This window comes from Mastomys coucha, unplaced genomic scaffold, assembly GCF_008632895.1.
Source record: "Mastomys coucha isolate ucsf_1 unplaced genomic scaffold, UCSF_Mcou_1 pScaffold9, whole genome shotgun sequence".
Classification (NCBI taxonomy): domain Eukaryota; kingdom Metazoa; phylum Chordata; class Mammalia; order Rodentia; family Muridae; genus Mastomys; species Mastomys coucha.
The window spans coordinates 66,655,457-66,670,129 of NW_022196915.1; the positions used below are offsets into that span (position 1 = coordinate 66,655,457).

General features: G+C 37.7%; 1 long non-coding RNA gene across 1 annotated transcript in view; it reads left to right on the plus strand.

Moving 5' to 3' along the window:
* The first annotated feature begins 8,718 nt into the window (after positions 1–8,718).
* Positions 8,719–14,673, plus strand: part of LOC116085096 — an 18,020-nt gene continuing 12,065 nt past the window's right edge. Inside the window, exon 1 of the long non-coding RNA XR_004116416.1 lies at positions 8,719–8,753. This is a non-coding gene — a long non-coding RNA (uncharacterized LOC116085096). The remainder of the gene's footprint in view (positions 8,754–14,673) is intronic.

Here is a 14,673-nt window from a genome sequence, read left to right on the forward strand (position 1 = left end):
AGAGACAGAGACAGAGAGACAGAGAGACAGAGAGAGACAGAGAGCATGAACACACACTGGGGTGCTAAGGTACACTTCAAGTGTATACTTTCAATGACTTCATTTCCTCCAATTAGTCCCGCACCTTTAAAAGTCCTATCATCTCCCAGTGGTGATATTTGTGGAGTAAGAATTTTTTAAAAAAAATTTTTATCAATTCTTTGAGAAATTCAGACTTTGTGGTTTGATCATATCTTCTGTACACACTTAACTCTGTGTTCTCATTGTTTTTAATCTATTGAGTCCAACTTGTGCTGCCTAGAAACTCTTAGTGTATGCCTATCAACTGGAGCATGATCAATCTCCCAGGAGTCACCTCCTTAAAGAACACCACCTCTCTGTCTTTTAGCAACTATCAATTGCTAATAGTTCAGCATCCTGGGATCCGATTCTATGCCCCACCTCCTCCCTCCATTCTGGATGTCGTCTGGCCTGAGTTCGTATGGGTCTTGTGAGTACTGTCACAACTGCTTTGAGTTCATATGTGAACCTGCCTTGTGTCTGAAAAACACTGGTTTACTGTGGTCATCCACCACTTCTGGCTCTTAAAAATCTTTCTTTTGGGTCCTCTTCCTTGATGATCTCTGAGCCCTGGAAAGAGGAAGTGTCCCATTAGGGTTAAATATTAGCAGTAGTCTCTTATTTTCTATATTTTAATCAATTGTATGCCTCTTTGTTAGTTGTCACTTATTGAAAACAAACAAGCAAGAAAACAAACAAACCCAGCCAATCAACCAACCAACTGAAACACTTCACTGTTCCAGAGATGTATCAATCTTGGATGTAAAGATACAGCATTAAGAGTTGGTTTGATACTGTCTCTGTTAGGGTAAGCTTTTGACACATGGGCTTTGGTGGACATTGATGTCTAAATGACAATAGTACCAACTAAATGCTAATTACTTTAAAACTTGTCCTTCTAGTCTCTGATCCTCTAGTTTTTATTGTTATGTGTCCAGGTGTTCAGCAACCAGTGTTGTCCCTCTGTGCCAACAGCACAAGCCAAATATTTCCAAGATTAAGTTAACGATGGTTCTTTCTACATTTTGCACTTTCATTGCCACCACTAGAATCTGTTTAATTACTCCATATAGAAAACTTAAGATTTGGGGCCTTTGATTCCTACTCGATTTTTAAGAAAACTTGAGTAGTATCTATTTCAAGAAGCACATAGTGATTGTTCTCTTTTGGGCTCTTAGAGAATTCTACATATCTTCATCATTTTCTTTATTTTCTTGGCTTTATTTTCTAGTTCTTTCAGCAATCTACAAAATAATTGAGAGAAATGACCAGCTCTTATGTATTTGGTTTATAACTCAGTATTAGCATGTCCATATGCAGGAAATGCTTTGAGATCAATACAAATGAGAAGCAAGGAATGGAGTTGTAGTTCAGGGATAGAAGCACTTGTTTAACCTATGCAACCCCCAGCACCTGCAAAAATTACACAGAAGAGGAAGAGAGAGAGGTTGTGGGGAGGAAGGAGGAGAAGGTGAAGGGTAGGGGTGAGGAGGTGGATGAAAAAAAAAGAAAGAAAATAAAGAGTTTCCCATGATATACATTAAACATTGCATCCTGAAACTCAGACATAAGAGAGTGGCCCATGTTTGTGTGGTTTGACTCAATGAACCTACTAATACAAATACAAAACTATTTTTAAAACAAGGCATTAATGTTGATTCTCTGTCACTCAGCAGGAAGGGAATGGCAATTATGTACTAATAGCCTATTTTCTATGGGTCCTTTATAAACTTGAAAACCTTCCAGAGGAAAGGAAAAGTTCTATTAAGTTAAACATTTTTTTTTGTTTAAAAAAATCATGTTTTGAAATAAGATAATTAATAATTCACGCTATCTTGTGGCAATTTGTGTTAAAAACGAGTATGAAATTCCTGAGTTCTGTGAAAGCACAAGGAGCAAGTGTAGGAATACTGTATTCATTATTTAAGACAAAAGCACTTTTAAGATGGGGATTGGCAGAGAAGGACTGGGAACATGTTCCTTAGTCTTCACCTCTTGCTGTGGTGTTTGTATTTTCTAAAGCTCTTATGGAAGTTCAATTCCCAAAGTGCTCTTAACAACATTGGAGGGTCCCACTTTGGGAGGTAGTTAGGACCAGATAGGTAGCAAGGATGGGACTCTCATGATTGTACTAGTGGCCTTCTAAGAAAACAAAAAAGACAAGGTTAGCAAGCTTTCACTGTCTCATAATGGTGAATGCCTTGCCTCCTTGGGGGTCTACAAAGAGTCCCCACCAGCAGAAAGGGCCTGGCTTTTTATCATCTTCTGATTTTGAATTTTGCATCCTATTGAATAATGAGACCAAAACATTTTTATCTCTGATAAATTACTCATTATGTGATTTTCAATCAAAGCACAGAAAACAGACAAAGATTCCAACCAATCTCTTTTGAAGGATTATAGTCAGGTTTTCTGAATTTTGTAGACCTGTGGTTCTCAACTCTCCTAATGCTGTGCCCATTTGATAATGGTTCCTCATGTTGTGGTCTTCCTGAACCATACGATTATTTTTGTTGCTACTTCATAACTGTAGTTTTGCTACCATTATGAATTGTAATGTAAAGACTTTTGGAAATAGAGGTTTGCTAAAGGGGTTGTAACCCACAGGTTGAGAAACACTGTTGCAGACAAATAAATTGGCATCTTGCATTGCTTCCTCTCCTCATGGATTAAGAGGGGGGGAAGCATGTTTTACTCTATTCTCTGATTCCTTGACATGAAAGGACAGTTTAAAATAAAATGCTAAGATAAACTCTGTCCCACTCTATTGGACAGGCATAGAAGCCTGTCTGTCCATGGGAGCAGAGCACAGTCCAGTGACTCTAAGGAGACCAACCTCACTTCTCTGAAGCATAAAGCCAGAGAGCTAGCTTTAGCTTAGAAAATCTGAAAGGCAAGAGGCCTTGTTGAGTGCTCCTGAAGATATCAGTGGAAGAAGGCTATGGTGGGAGTGTCCTATCAGCTAGAGTTTGGAAATAGAGAAGTGTTACTTTCTGGTGAGCAGACAGTATAGTAAGGAATAAGTTCAGAAGTGCTTTGGAAGGGCCCTGTCTTAGACACTCGCTGCCTGTACACAGTACCCTACTAAAGTGGAATGGGGTGTGACATTGGTGAAAGGGGAATCAACAGCTGGGTAAATTCAAGAAAAGCAGGTAGTGTATGTGATAGTGATGCTTCTGCTTTGTGGGATTTACATATCTATCCACCCACATATGTTAAAATGAAAATATCTCAAAAATGAGTAAGCAAAAACCTGCTTTTAATCTCTCTTCATTGTGTCCTGGTACAAGTCAAGGATACAGGCTTTATTTTATGGTAACTCCTAAAACAATGGTAAGCTGGCATGAATATGAATGATGGATCATTTGATAAGGCTGTTTGTTGCCAAGCAAAGCAATCTGTGTTTGATTTTGGGACCCACAAAGTGGAAGGAGAGAACCAACTTCCACTGAATGCATGCATGGAAGCGTACATCATGCACACACACACACACACACACACACATCACTCACACTCATATATATACAGATACCCAATCATACTCACATGTACTCACATACACATGCACACACCCCACTCTCTCTCTCACACACACACACACACCACTCACACTCACATATATACAGATACCCACTCATACTCACACATACTCACGTACACATTCACACACCCCATTCACACACACATACCACTCACACTCATACACACACTTGCACACACACACTGCTCACAGTAAACAAATAAATGTAAAAAAGAATAACAAAAATTAGATAATATGAGGTAAATGGAATAATATAAAATGTTTATTAGAAAACAATTGGGCAACAAATACGAGCAAAGGAGGATTAAACCCTGAGGACAGAAGAGAAAAATATATAACAATATAATAGGTTTGGACTCATAGCTATCTATAAGTGTGCTCAAAGAAAATATTATTCCTATTAAAAGAATAATTTCAAATTGGAATTACAAAAAAGCTTATCTGTGACCAAGGAGATGCCTCAGTGGGTAAAGAGCTCATTGCACAAACATGAGAACATTAGTTCAGATCTTCAGCACTAATGTAAAAGCCAGATGAAGTAATGAACATCTCTGTCTGTAAGCACAGGGCTGAGTGGAGACAGGTAAGTAGATCATAGGGATTCACTGTCCAGACAGTATAGTCAACCAGAGAGCTCCACACTGAGGGTATAGACCCTGTATCAAAATACAAGATGAACCTAAATAGAAGAAGATATCCACCACAAACTTCTGTCCTCCACACACGCATGCACAGACAGAACCATATACCCATACAATGTGCCACATAGGAATACATCACGCTTGTACACTCACATTTTATTTAATGGGCAGAGAAAAAGGTAGTTAAAAATATAGAATTGAACAATGTATTTAATATACTTGACTTAACCAACATGCTTAGGACATTGCTATCTTCAACTGTCTTCAACTGTCTAAAACAAGCACCAACCAACTTCAGATATCCAGTTCCTACAGGACATGCTCACTCCACTCACACTCACTTGATCATAATCAAAGGTGGAGTATGTCGGGGCATGCTCTCTAACCACAGTGTAATGAATGGAAAGATTAATCATGAAATGATAACTAGAAGCTTCCCTAAGTGTTTGGAAAATAAGTAATCAGTGTAATGAGGTAGACCATTGCTAATGATAGTATCACACTTGAAATTAGAATTCAGAATTCAGAATTCAGAAGAAGAGGGAGCATGCTGCTGACACAAAAACCACCATTCGAAGGAGAGAGAATAGGGTCTTTCCTTTTCATTCTCTCTGTGTTGATGTTTGAAGAAATCTACCAGTATGACTCAGAAATGCAATGGTAGGGCTTTTAAGTTGTTGTTGTTGTTGTTTTTGTTGTTTTTAAAGTGTAGTGCATTATTCTTATAGTCAAATGACTGAGTTAGAATGGCTTTCTGGAACAATTAGAAACACTAAACTGTCAGGACTTAGCCAGATATTTCTATCACCGCAAATGGCCAAGTCTTTCTTTTCTCAATATGGGAAGTCCTACTCTTGTCTGGCAGATGTTCTGGATTTCAGGGAGGCATGTCACAAAAAAAAAAAAAAAAAAAAAAAAAAAAAAAGCATTTAACCAAGCGTAGTGTGAAGTAATTAAGAATCCCACTCTCTGTTCCTTTGAATATAATGGAAAGGGAAAGATAAACAAAAGACAAGCTAGGTGTTTTTGTTCTACATCAGAATGAGGATGAGCTTTTAATGAAGACAGGTTATTGTTTTTCATGTGTAAACTTTCAAGAGATTGTTTCCTTGTAGGAAGTATTACATTATTAATTAATAATAATGATGTTGTTAAATCATGAAATGGAGAGTGGTGCTCTTTGGTTCATCCTCCATCGCTCTGTGGAAGATGATGGGTCATCAATGCCAAGAGAATTAAAAAGCCTGACACATTAGGGACCTTAAGGGGCTCATGAGGCCAGACATTATGTTATAGCATTATCTACTGCACTCTGAGGCCAGCATCTTCCATTGCATGTTATCACAAATTGAGTGCCACAGATTAATCACAAGAGCTAATTTTAGTGAATTAAGAAGCCTGTTTATTCCTCTCATTGCTCATAGCTTTAACCTCTAAGGCAAACTCAAGACCATCCTCTAAGAACTCTGCGGGCTTCCACTGGAAATGTAAAATTCTTCCTTGATATTAGAATGAAGGGACTGAGTTTGTTATAGCAAGCCCATAAAACAAACTTCATTCTTTCTCAAGTAATTGGCTTCCTGCTGTCAGGCACTCTGAAGAGAGGTCTGACAAGCCTTTGAATTGGTGTGTTAGTCCCTTGCTTGTGTGTCTCTCAGCATGCTCTGTTTATTTTCCCTTCTGTTGGCACACCCTTCACTTGGTAAAGATGAGTTTGGATTTTCAGTGTCTTTTTGTACAGACTTATTAGTGATTTGTAGCTGTTTAGAGTTCTCATGCCTCAACGACTGTTCAGTTCTTAGACAGGCAAGGACATGTGGACTTGGAAAGTTTTGAAGTTCTGAGTGGCCCCAGCTGGCCCAGGGACTTTGACCTTTTCCAGGTCTGGTGTTCCTATGTTTTCTCTGACAGACTCACTTGGCGTTTATAAGAGGGAGAAAGTAGTTTTATTTTCAGCATCTTGCCCTTTAGTCCATTTTAGAGTGCTGTTGCAAAATTTTCCTTTCAGAGGATAGCTCAAATCTACCCTAAGAGATTACTTTGGGGAAAAGATATCCCAGATCTCAAAGTCCTGGAACAAAAGTGGTTCAGGGGCACAGATTAATAGGTAACTAAATCAGAACAGAAACATTTCTGAAGGTGGCTGACATGCAAAAGCAATAATAGAGGTGCTGAAATTCCCCAATGCCTGGGCTTACTTGATGGGGTCAGGCTGAAGTGAGGAGAATTCAGAAATGCCACTTTGTGACTGTCATTAACTCCCTTCTCATTTTTCCCCATCTCTACCATGAAAAGAATTGCAAGGAGGAAACAAGATCTTACAAAGTGTTTGAAGAATAAGAAGTAAGAATTTTAAGTATCTTTTGAATCCTATTTATGGACTGCAGAAGTTTCCCTTTGAAATACGTAACTGGAATGCATATTATTATTATTATTATTATTACTACTACTACTATTACTATTATTATTATTATTATTATTATTATTATTATTATTATTATTATTTGTGAGAGTAAGCACAGGGCCAAGTTGTAGCTCGAGGTAGCCATAAACTTCTCATGATCCTCCCGCTTCAGTCTGAGATTACAGATGTGTAGCAGCAGAATCTTCCTGGAATATAGGGTGTGAAAGATATAAACTAAAGCATAAACTTAGGACATGGTAGCCCAGGAGACAGGACTGAATTACACATGACCAAGTAGAATGTTTTAGTGAAAGCATCGCTCTCTGACTACTGAAATGACTCAACACCAAACTTACTTATGCAGCCCCCTTGCTCTTTGACTTAATTAAGGCAAGTCACCTGGTCTTTATGTACTCATTTCTTTATGTGAAACCTCAAAAGTTTGGGTAAACGTTAAAAGTTTGTGAGTTATGTCTCCAGCACTTGTCAGACTTGGGTTGGTATGTTGCAAGTGGTAAGGGTTGATATCACATCTGCTTGCCAGCCCTCTGGTGGTGGAGACATGGTTTCAACAGCTGCTAGTGGAGCAATACAAGGACAATATCATCTGTACCCGAGAAGAGGGAGGAGCCCGAGACTCACACTTCCAGTGCAGAAGATGCACTATGATCATCAGCCCCTCTTGCAGATTTCGTGGGCTGTATCTTCTCTCATAAGCAAGGCACAGCACTACTGAAAAGCTGCTGCAGGAACTCGGCAGATGTGTATAAGGCTTGGGCACACAACAAGATGCTTAAATAAATGTACTGGAGATTTATGGCACAGTGATGGTGACAGCACCAAGGGATCACATTTGTCAGTTGTCTTCCATGTTGCCTTTGGCTATGGGACCTGTTTAAGCAACAGGACACTAGCAAATGTGACAGAAGCAGTGGCTAAACAAATGCTTCCTCATAGGTTTGTCCTCTCTCCTGTTACTTTTGGAACCTAGCTTTGGTGTGAAGAAACCTTCTGGCCTGTTGGCGACATGTGGCTCAACTGACAGTATATTCTACCAGATTCGTGAAGGAGCTTAGGCAAATAACTACAGTCACGTGGCAGACCCAAGATTAGACCAGAAAATGTCCCATTCAGCTGAGCGTAGTCTTGACTGATTGCCTATAGAGCCAGAGCAAGTCAAATGGTGGTTATTTAAGCTGCTAAATATTTGGGGTTAGTCTGGTATGTGGCGAGATCTCTAAAGGGGAGGGAAGTCTCAGAGGGTGAGTAGACTGAAGAGAAGGCAGAAGCAATCTGAACTTTCCTCCTTGAATATGGGCCCTAACTCTTAGGTCTGGTTTCTATAAACACATTGCTTGTTTCCGAGGGGATCAAGAAAGCAATACCATTTCTTTTTTTTTTAGCCAAAAATAATTTAATTTCAGGAAAAAGAAAAACAAAAACCACCTAGTTTGTCCTATTGACTCCACAGAGCACACGGCTCTTTTTTTCTGCCTAAAATTGTCTTTCAGAGTGGAACATTCAACAGTTAGTCCTTTCATGCTAATCAGTAGGTGGTTGCTAGAGAGAAGTGTTATGGGATGTTATGAGAATAATAAGCCAGGCAGTGGTGGTGCACACCTTTAATCTCAGCAGTTGGGAGGCAGAGGCAGGCAGATTTCTGAGTTCGAGGCCAGCCTGGTCTACAGAGTGAGTTCCAGGACAGCCAGGGCTACACAGAGAAACCCTGTCTTGAAAAAACAAAAACAAAGACAAAAACAAAAACAAAAAGAAAGAAAAAAAGAATGATAAAAGTTTGTGGATAAAAGGTGAGATTTAGAAGGACCAATAAACATCAATCTTTTCAAAATGCCCATATATGAACTCCAACCACCTTACTTTCAGTATAACTCTAAGACAGTAAACAAAATTCACTTTATCATTGTCCTAAAGATGGATCCTTCCCTCTGGCTGCCACAAGTCATAGTTAATACAACACAAAGCCCTACAGACATCTGTGTTTTGTCATAAAGGACTCTAAAACTGGGAAAAGGTACGAGGCAACTGTTTTCTGGTATTACACAAGATCAGTCCTCAGGGGAAGAGAATAATCTCTTCCAATGCTCAGGTAAGTGCTGTCCCAGTTTTCTGCTGGAGCACACACAGCATGGTGGTCCGGTTTAGCCGAGGAGGAGCTACTGTACTGCCAGGAGGCTTCACAGAACAGATCAGTGTTGTTGTGTTTTGTTTGTTTGTCTCTCTCTTTGTTTTGACACAGGTTTTCACTCTGTGACCCTGGCTCTCCTGAAACTCTTCATGTAGATAAGTCAGGTTGGCTTCACATTTACAGAGCTCCTGCCTGCCTCTGCCTCCATGGCTGGGATTAAAAGTGTGCCCCTCCACCACTCCCACTGGCTCTGTGCTGGATTTGAGATAGGGAAAGAGAAGAAGTTCTCTAAGTGCATGGCTAAGGTCTGGCTATACACATGTGTAGGCCCGAGAGCTAGGATAGAGACACAAGGGACAAAGCATTACTCAAGGATGCTAGGGTTCTGACCCATTGTGACAGGAGAGTCCCTGTTACCACCCTAGGCATTAACCTGAGGATCTACGAAGGTTATAAAATAGAACACTATGTCTTACAGTGAGACCTGCTAAATTCTAACACTGATAATGTCAAAGAAATGAAGACTGGATACAATTGATAGGAGTAACAGGGCTTGGAGCTTCAGCCCACAGCTTAAAACCTATGCTGGCATGTTCAGATTTAATAGCCAGTAATTACATTGTTGCCAAGGACATGAGGAAAGAATTATAAATAACATCTTTTGCTAACAGAAATGCCAAACCATCATTTTTTTTTAAAGCAAATCAAAGCCAGCTATATTATAAAGAAGGTAGGAAATACATTATGACCAGATGGGGTTGATCCTAAATCTACAAGAATGGCTTAACACCTATAAACCATGAAATTAATCTCTCTAACAAAGGAGAAAATGCATGTAATGATGCCAATGGATGCAGAGAAAAAAATTGGCAATATTTAATGCTTGTATATGATAAAACTTCTCAGAAAATTAGGAATAGAAAAACTTTACAAATTAATAGAGTATTACATATTATATAACTATAATAATTATTTTAAATTATATATTATAAAATAGTTAATTGTGAAATACCAAATGGTTTTCCTTAGTACAGGGAATATGAAAAAAAGTCTATTCATCACTTTATTCAATATTGTATTAGTGGTACTAGCCAGTAAAATAAGTAAAGAGAAAAGAAAAAATTAATAAGAAATAAGGTTATCTTTATTTGAAAACAACAGCTAGCTACATAGAAAAGCCCAGGAAGTCTATCAAATACAAAAAAGAAAGTGACTATAATTAATGTATGAATTTAATATGTTTTGGCTATACCAATTACAAATAATATATTCATGGGACTAGAGAGATAACTCAGCAGTTAAGAGCATTTGCTGCTCTTTCAGAGGATCTGAATTTAGTTTACAACACCCATGTAGGGCAGCTTACAACCACCTATAGCCCCAGCTCCCAGAGATCTAATGCCCTCTTCTGGACTCTGTGACCAAATCCTGCCCCAGCACATGTACAAATAAAATACTGTATTTCTGTATATTGTTACAATAGTCAGACACATATTGTTTACAGACAAATAACTATAAAACATGAATGATCAGTACCTAGTACAGTAATGAAACATAAAATAGCTTTAAGTAAATATAATAAAATATAAAGTCTTGTGTGTTTAAAATAATAATCATCCCTGGGAGAAAATTTCAAAATTGCAAATGAGTAAAACTCTGCAACATGCTTGCAGACTGGCTGCTCCAAGACTGTTAAGTTGTTCATTTTCTCTAATTTGAAAGAGAGACTCAAGGCACTCTCAGCTCAAGTCTCAGAGGCCATTTTTATAGAAATTGAGAAGCCAATTCTAGCATTTATACAGAAATGTAGAAGTAAAACAAAACCCATCTTATATTTAGTGCAAAACATTTGCCGAAAAGGTTTAGAGGGCATATACGATCTGGCTTTACAATTCATTGTCAACACAGTAGTCAGGACCATATGGAATTATCAGAGGGATAGGCAGATACTGGAACGGCATAGATTTAGAAATAGAGCTACATGTACACAACCCATTTCAACAAATGCAACAATAGAATTTAACAGAAAAAGCGAACATTGTTTTCAACAAGTAGAACCACAGCAGCTAGCTATCCATATGAGAAACAAAACAAAACAAAGCAAACATTGACCCTTTACTAATACCACACAAAAAAGTAATTTAAAATGGATCACAGATGTAAAGGTCAAACCACTATCTAGTTTTGAGAAAATGAGTTAGGCAAAAAAAAATCTCTGTAATATCAGGATAAAGAGGTATTACCTAGGTAGGACAGAAAAGCCATAAAATACCACCTTAAAAGAGAATAATTTGCATTTCATCAAAGTGAAGAACTTCTTCAAAATATACTAATCACAACCAAAAAGGTAATCTGTGGAGTGGGATGGAAGTTCATCCTGCATGTATATATGCAAAACACTATACTATCAGAATATACAAGGAACACTTATGAAAGGGCAACCTGAATAATAAGAGAAATTATTAAAATAGGGAATAAACAACATTTCACAGAAGAAAATATACAAAAACTCTTTGCAATTTAATAAAAAGATAAAAAGATGAATTCCTTAATGGTTTTTTATGTATCACTCATGTTGGGTTGGAACTTCCTGGTTGTGCAGCTTCTAAATAATCATTCATACTTGCATGAATGACCCCAATAAATTCACTGATGCATCACACTGGACTTAACAGAACCCATTCTTTGTGGTTTGTCAGTGCCCTTTCTATCTCTTGCAAATAGAAAAAAAAATCTCTCATTAAAATAAAAAAAAAAACACTAAACACACATACATATGGAGGAGGAGAGAGAGGAAAGAAGAAGAGGAAGAAGAAGAAGAAGGAGAAAAAGAAGAAGAAGAAGAAGAAGAAGAAGGAGAAAAAGAAGAAGAAGAAGAGGAAGAAGAAGAAGAAGGAGAAAAAGAAGAAGAAGAAGAGGAAGAAGAAGAAGAAGAAGAAGAAGAGGAAGAGGAAGAGGAAGAGGAAGAGGAAGAGGAAGAGGAAGAAGAAGAAGAAGAGAGCACATGAGGCCAAGAAAAGATGCTCAGCATTGTTATTCATCAGGAAAATGAGCTATCATTTTACACATGTTACGGTAATAGTAAGATCTCTGAGTACTAAACATAGGTAATTGATATCAATGTCAAGAAGTTGGTAGTCTTGCTCACAGCTGCTGGAATTGCTTCTTGGGGAGAGACAAAGAAGTGACTATTTACCAAAGATAGAAAGGGCACTGCCAGGCCACAAAGAAGAGGTTCTATCAAGTCCAGTGTGGTGCACCAGTGAGCTTCTTGGGGTCAGTCACCCAAGTATGAGTGATTCATAAAACACCATTGAGGAATCTCCATCTCAGTCAATCGTGCATTTCCTTTATATTCTAGCAAGCCAAGACCCATTGAGATGGGATGGAATCTCAAGTGAAGGTCTTTGACCTTTTCCATTCTTTCTGTGAGGAAATGTCAATGGTACTATTATAGCTACCTTTGACCTAGCTTTCAGATATATTGTTCTGTTTATTCCATTGTCAAAGCTTTATGTCTATCACCACTGCTCTGCGTTGGTGATGGTCAAACCACCTCTGGAGGAAATGTACCACAACAAATGTAAATGGCACAGCATTATGGGAAGTATTTTAACAGTTGCAAAAGTAAGCATGTGATTGCTATTTATGCTATCAATTACACTTGTGGGTATTTATCCCCCATCTTTTTAAGACAAAAAGTATGGAAAGTGTGTATACTAAGATTCATATTTTCTCTGTTTATAAGACACTCAAATTGTAAATAACTCAAAGGTTCACACAACTATTCAAAGGTCATCACATTCACACAGCAAAATATTGCTCAACAATAATGCAAACAACAAAGTAAGACACATGGAAATATCTAAAATATACCGCATAAAAGGGGGAAATGAAGGATTCACTCTATGGTTTCTTTTACGTGAAATTTGAAAGCAGGCAAAAAGCTAATGAGGAGTGACAGAATTTAGAGTATGGGTTGCCTAGACTGGGTTTGAATCAAAGGGGCACAAGGAGACTTTGTGTAAGACAATGGAAGTACCCTGCATCTTGATTGAGATGGCAATTTCATGGGCATATGCACTTTCCAAAAGTGAACTGTAAAGTTAAAAAATGTGTGTGTGTTTTATTATGTATTAAAGTTGATTAAAAAACTAATATCCTTTATTAATAAAGATTACAAAACAACAATGACAAAACTGAAGCTCTGAGGAATGGTGCACCAAATGGTTCTTTTTATTGGAGAAAAAAGGGCTTATTACTCGTCTCCAGGCAGTTATGGAGAATATAAAATACTGAATAGCAATATCATAAAATTGAAGAAGAGTGCAAGCTTCAATTCAAACACAACTATGATTAAACCTTTGCACATTAACAAATTTAAACTTCACAAAAGCAGGAGAGAGAGAGGCTTTAACAGCCTCATTTTTATATTAAGGAAAATGAGCCTCTGAGAGGTTAAATGGGCTGTTTAGAGTTATAGCAAAATGGAGGCTGGGATCCAAACCCAGTTACTTTTTACTAAATTCAAGGCTGTTCCTTTTCTACACACCCTCTTATAATATTTTCAATAACCACAGCAACAATGTCCTTTTCATAGCTGGATCTCAAACTGCATTTTCTTTGATGCTATTATATAGACAGAGAGTTTTCTTCTGGAAATCTCAATCACCGGCTTTCCAGAGGTGCAAGGATCTTTATCTTCATCGTGGGGGGTGAAGAATCTTTGAACAGTTAAATTAAAAATTGAATCTCGCATTAGCATTTTTCTCTCCCCACCTGCATTCTGATGAGAAGAGAAACTGGCACAATATTTGTGGAGAGAAATTTAGCAATGCATATTAAAACTCTTAAAATTTGGCATATCCTTGGGCTGAGCAATTTACCTTCTGGGAATTCATCCCAAAGAAATCATTGGGGATGTTTGTATAGATGTGTGTGCAACAGTGCTTATCACAGCATTATGAACAGGAACAAAACTGGGATGCAAGCCACTGTCTGGGTTAGAGACTGCTGTTTTTCTGTCTCTTCCTCCCTAAGAATAAGGATCCTGGTTTGTGGATGTATATGTGGTCCCCGAGTAAAAAGCGTGATGTACCCTGGCCCTCCTTTTCACCTATGCTGTGGCCAATAACAATGTACGTTATTTCTAAGAAATCTCCTTACAGGGGAACACTCATGGGAGGCTTTGACCTTCTCCTCTACTGTATTGTGGGAGTATTGGTAGGATATGAAGCATTTTTTTTTTTTAGACTAAGGCAATACTCTAAGGCTGGTGGATTGTGGGTTCTAGCACTGTGGGAATCACTGCATGAGCTTTGAGAATTATTCTGCATGAACGAATACCAATTTCCATCCATTTTAAGTGATTGCATTTGAATTTTTTCTGTCACAAATAACAAAATTACGCACAAATGTAATGTTCAATCACAAAAGGATGGTTAAATTATGGAATGTTATGGTATATGCACATGTGCTTTATACGGTATAATCCCAAGCTAGTGCTCAAATGGCAACATTCAAGCATACAGAGGAGTTATTAACATGCAAAAATTTACTATAGGGCAAGGGGGAAAAGAATAGGTCATATTCTAAAACATCAAAATAATTTTATAGGCATACAGATGTGTGTGTATTTCTATGTATTTCTATATATGCCTATGTGTATCTCCCTATATAAATACATGCATCTTATTAACCTTCTTATTTATCTCTTAACATATTTAACCAATATATGGGCAGCTGCTATGTTTGAATAGTAGACACACACATATCTTTTACACATATATGTACATATGTAAATGTACACATGTATATATATATGTATGTGTATATATATACATATATACATATATGTGTATATATATATATATATATATAT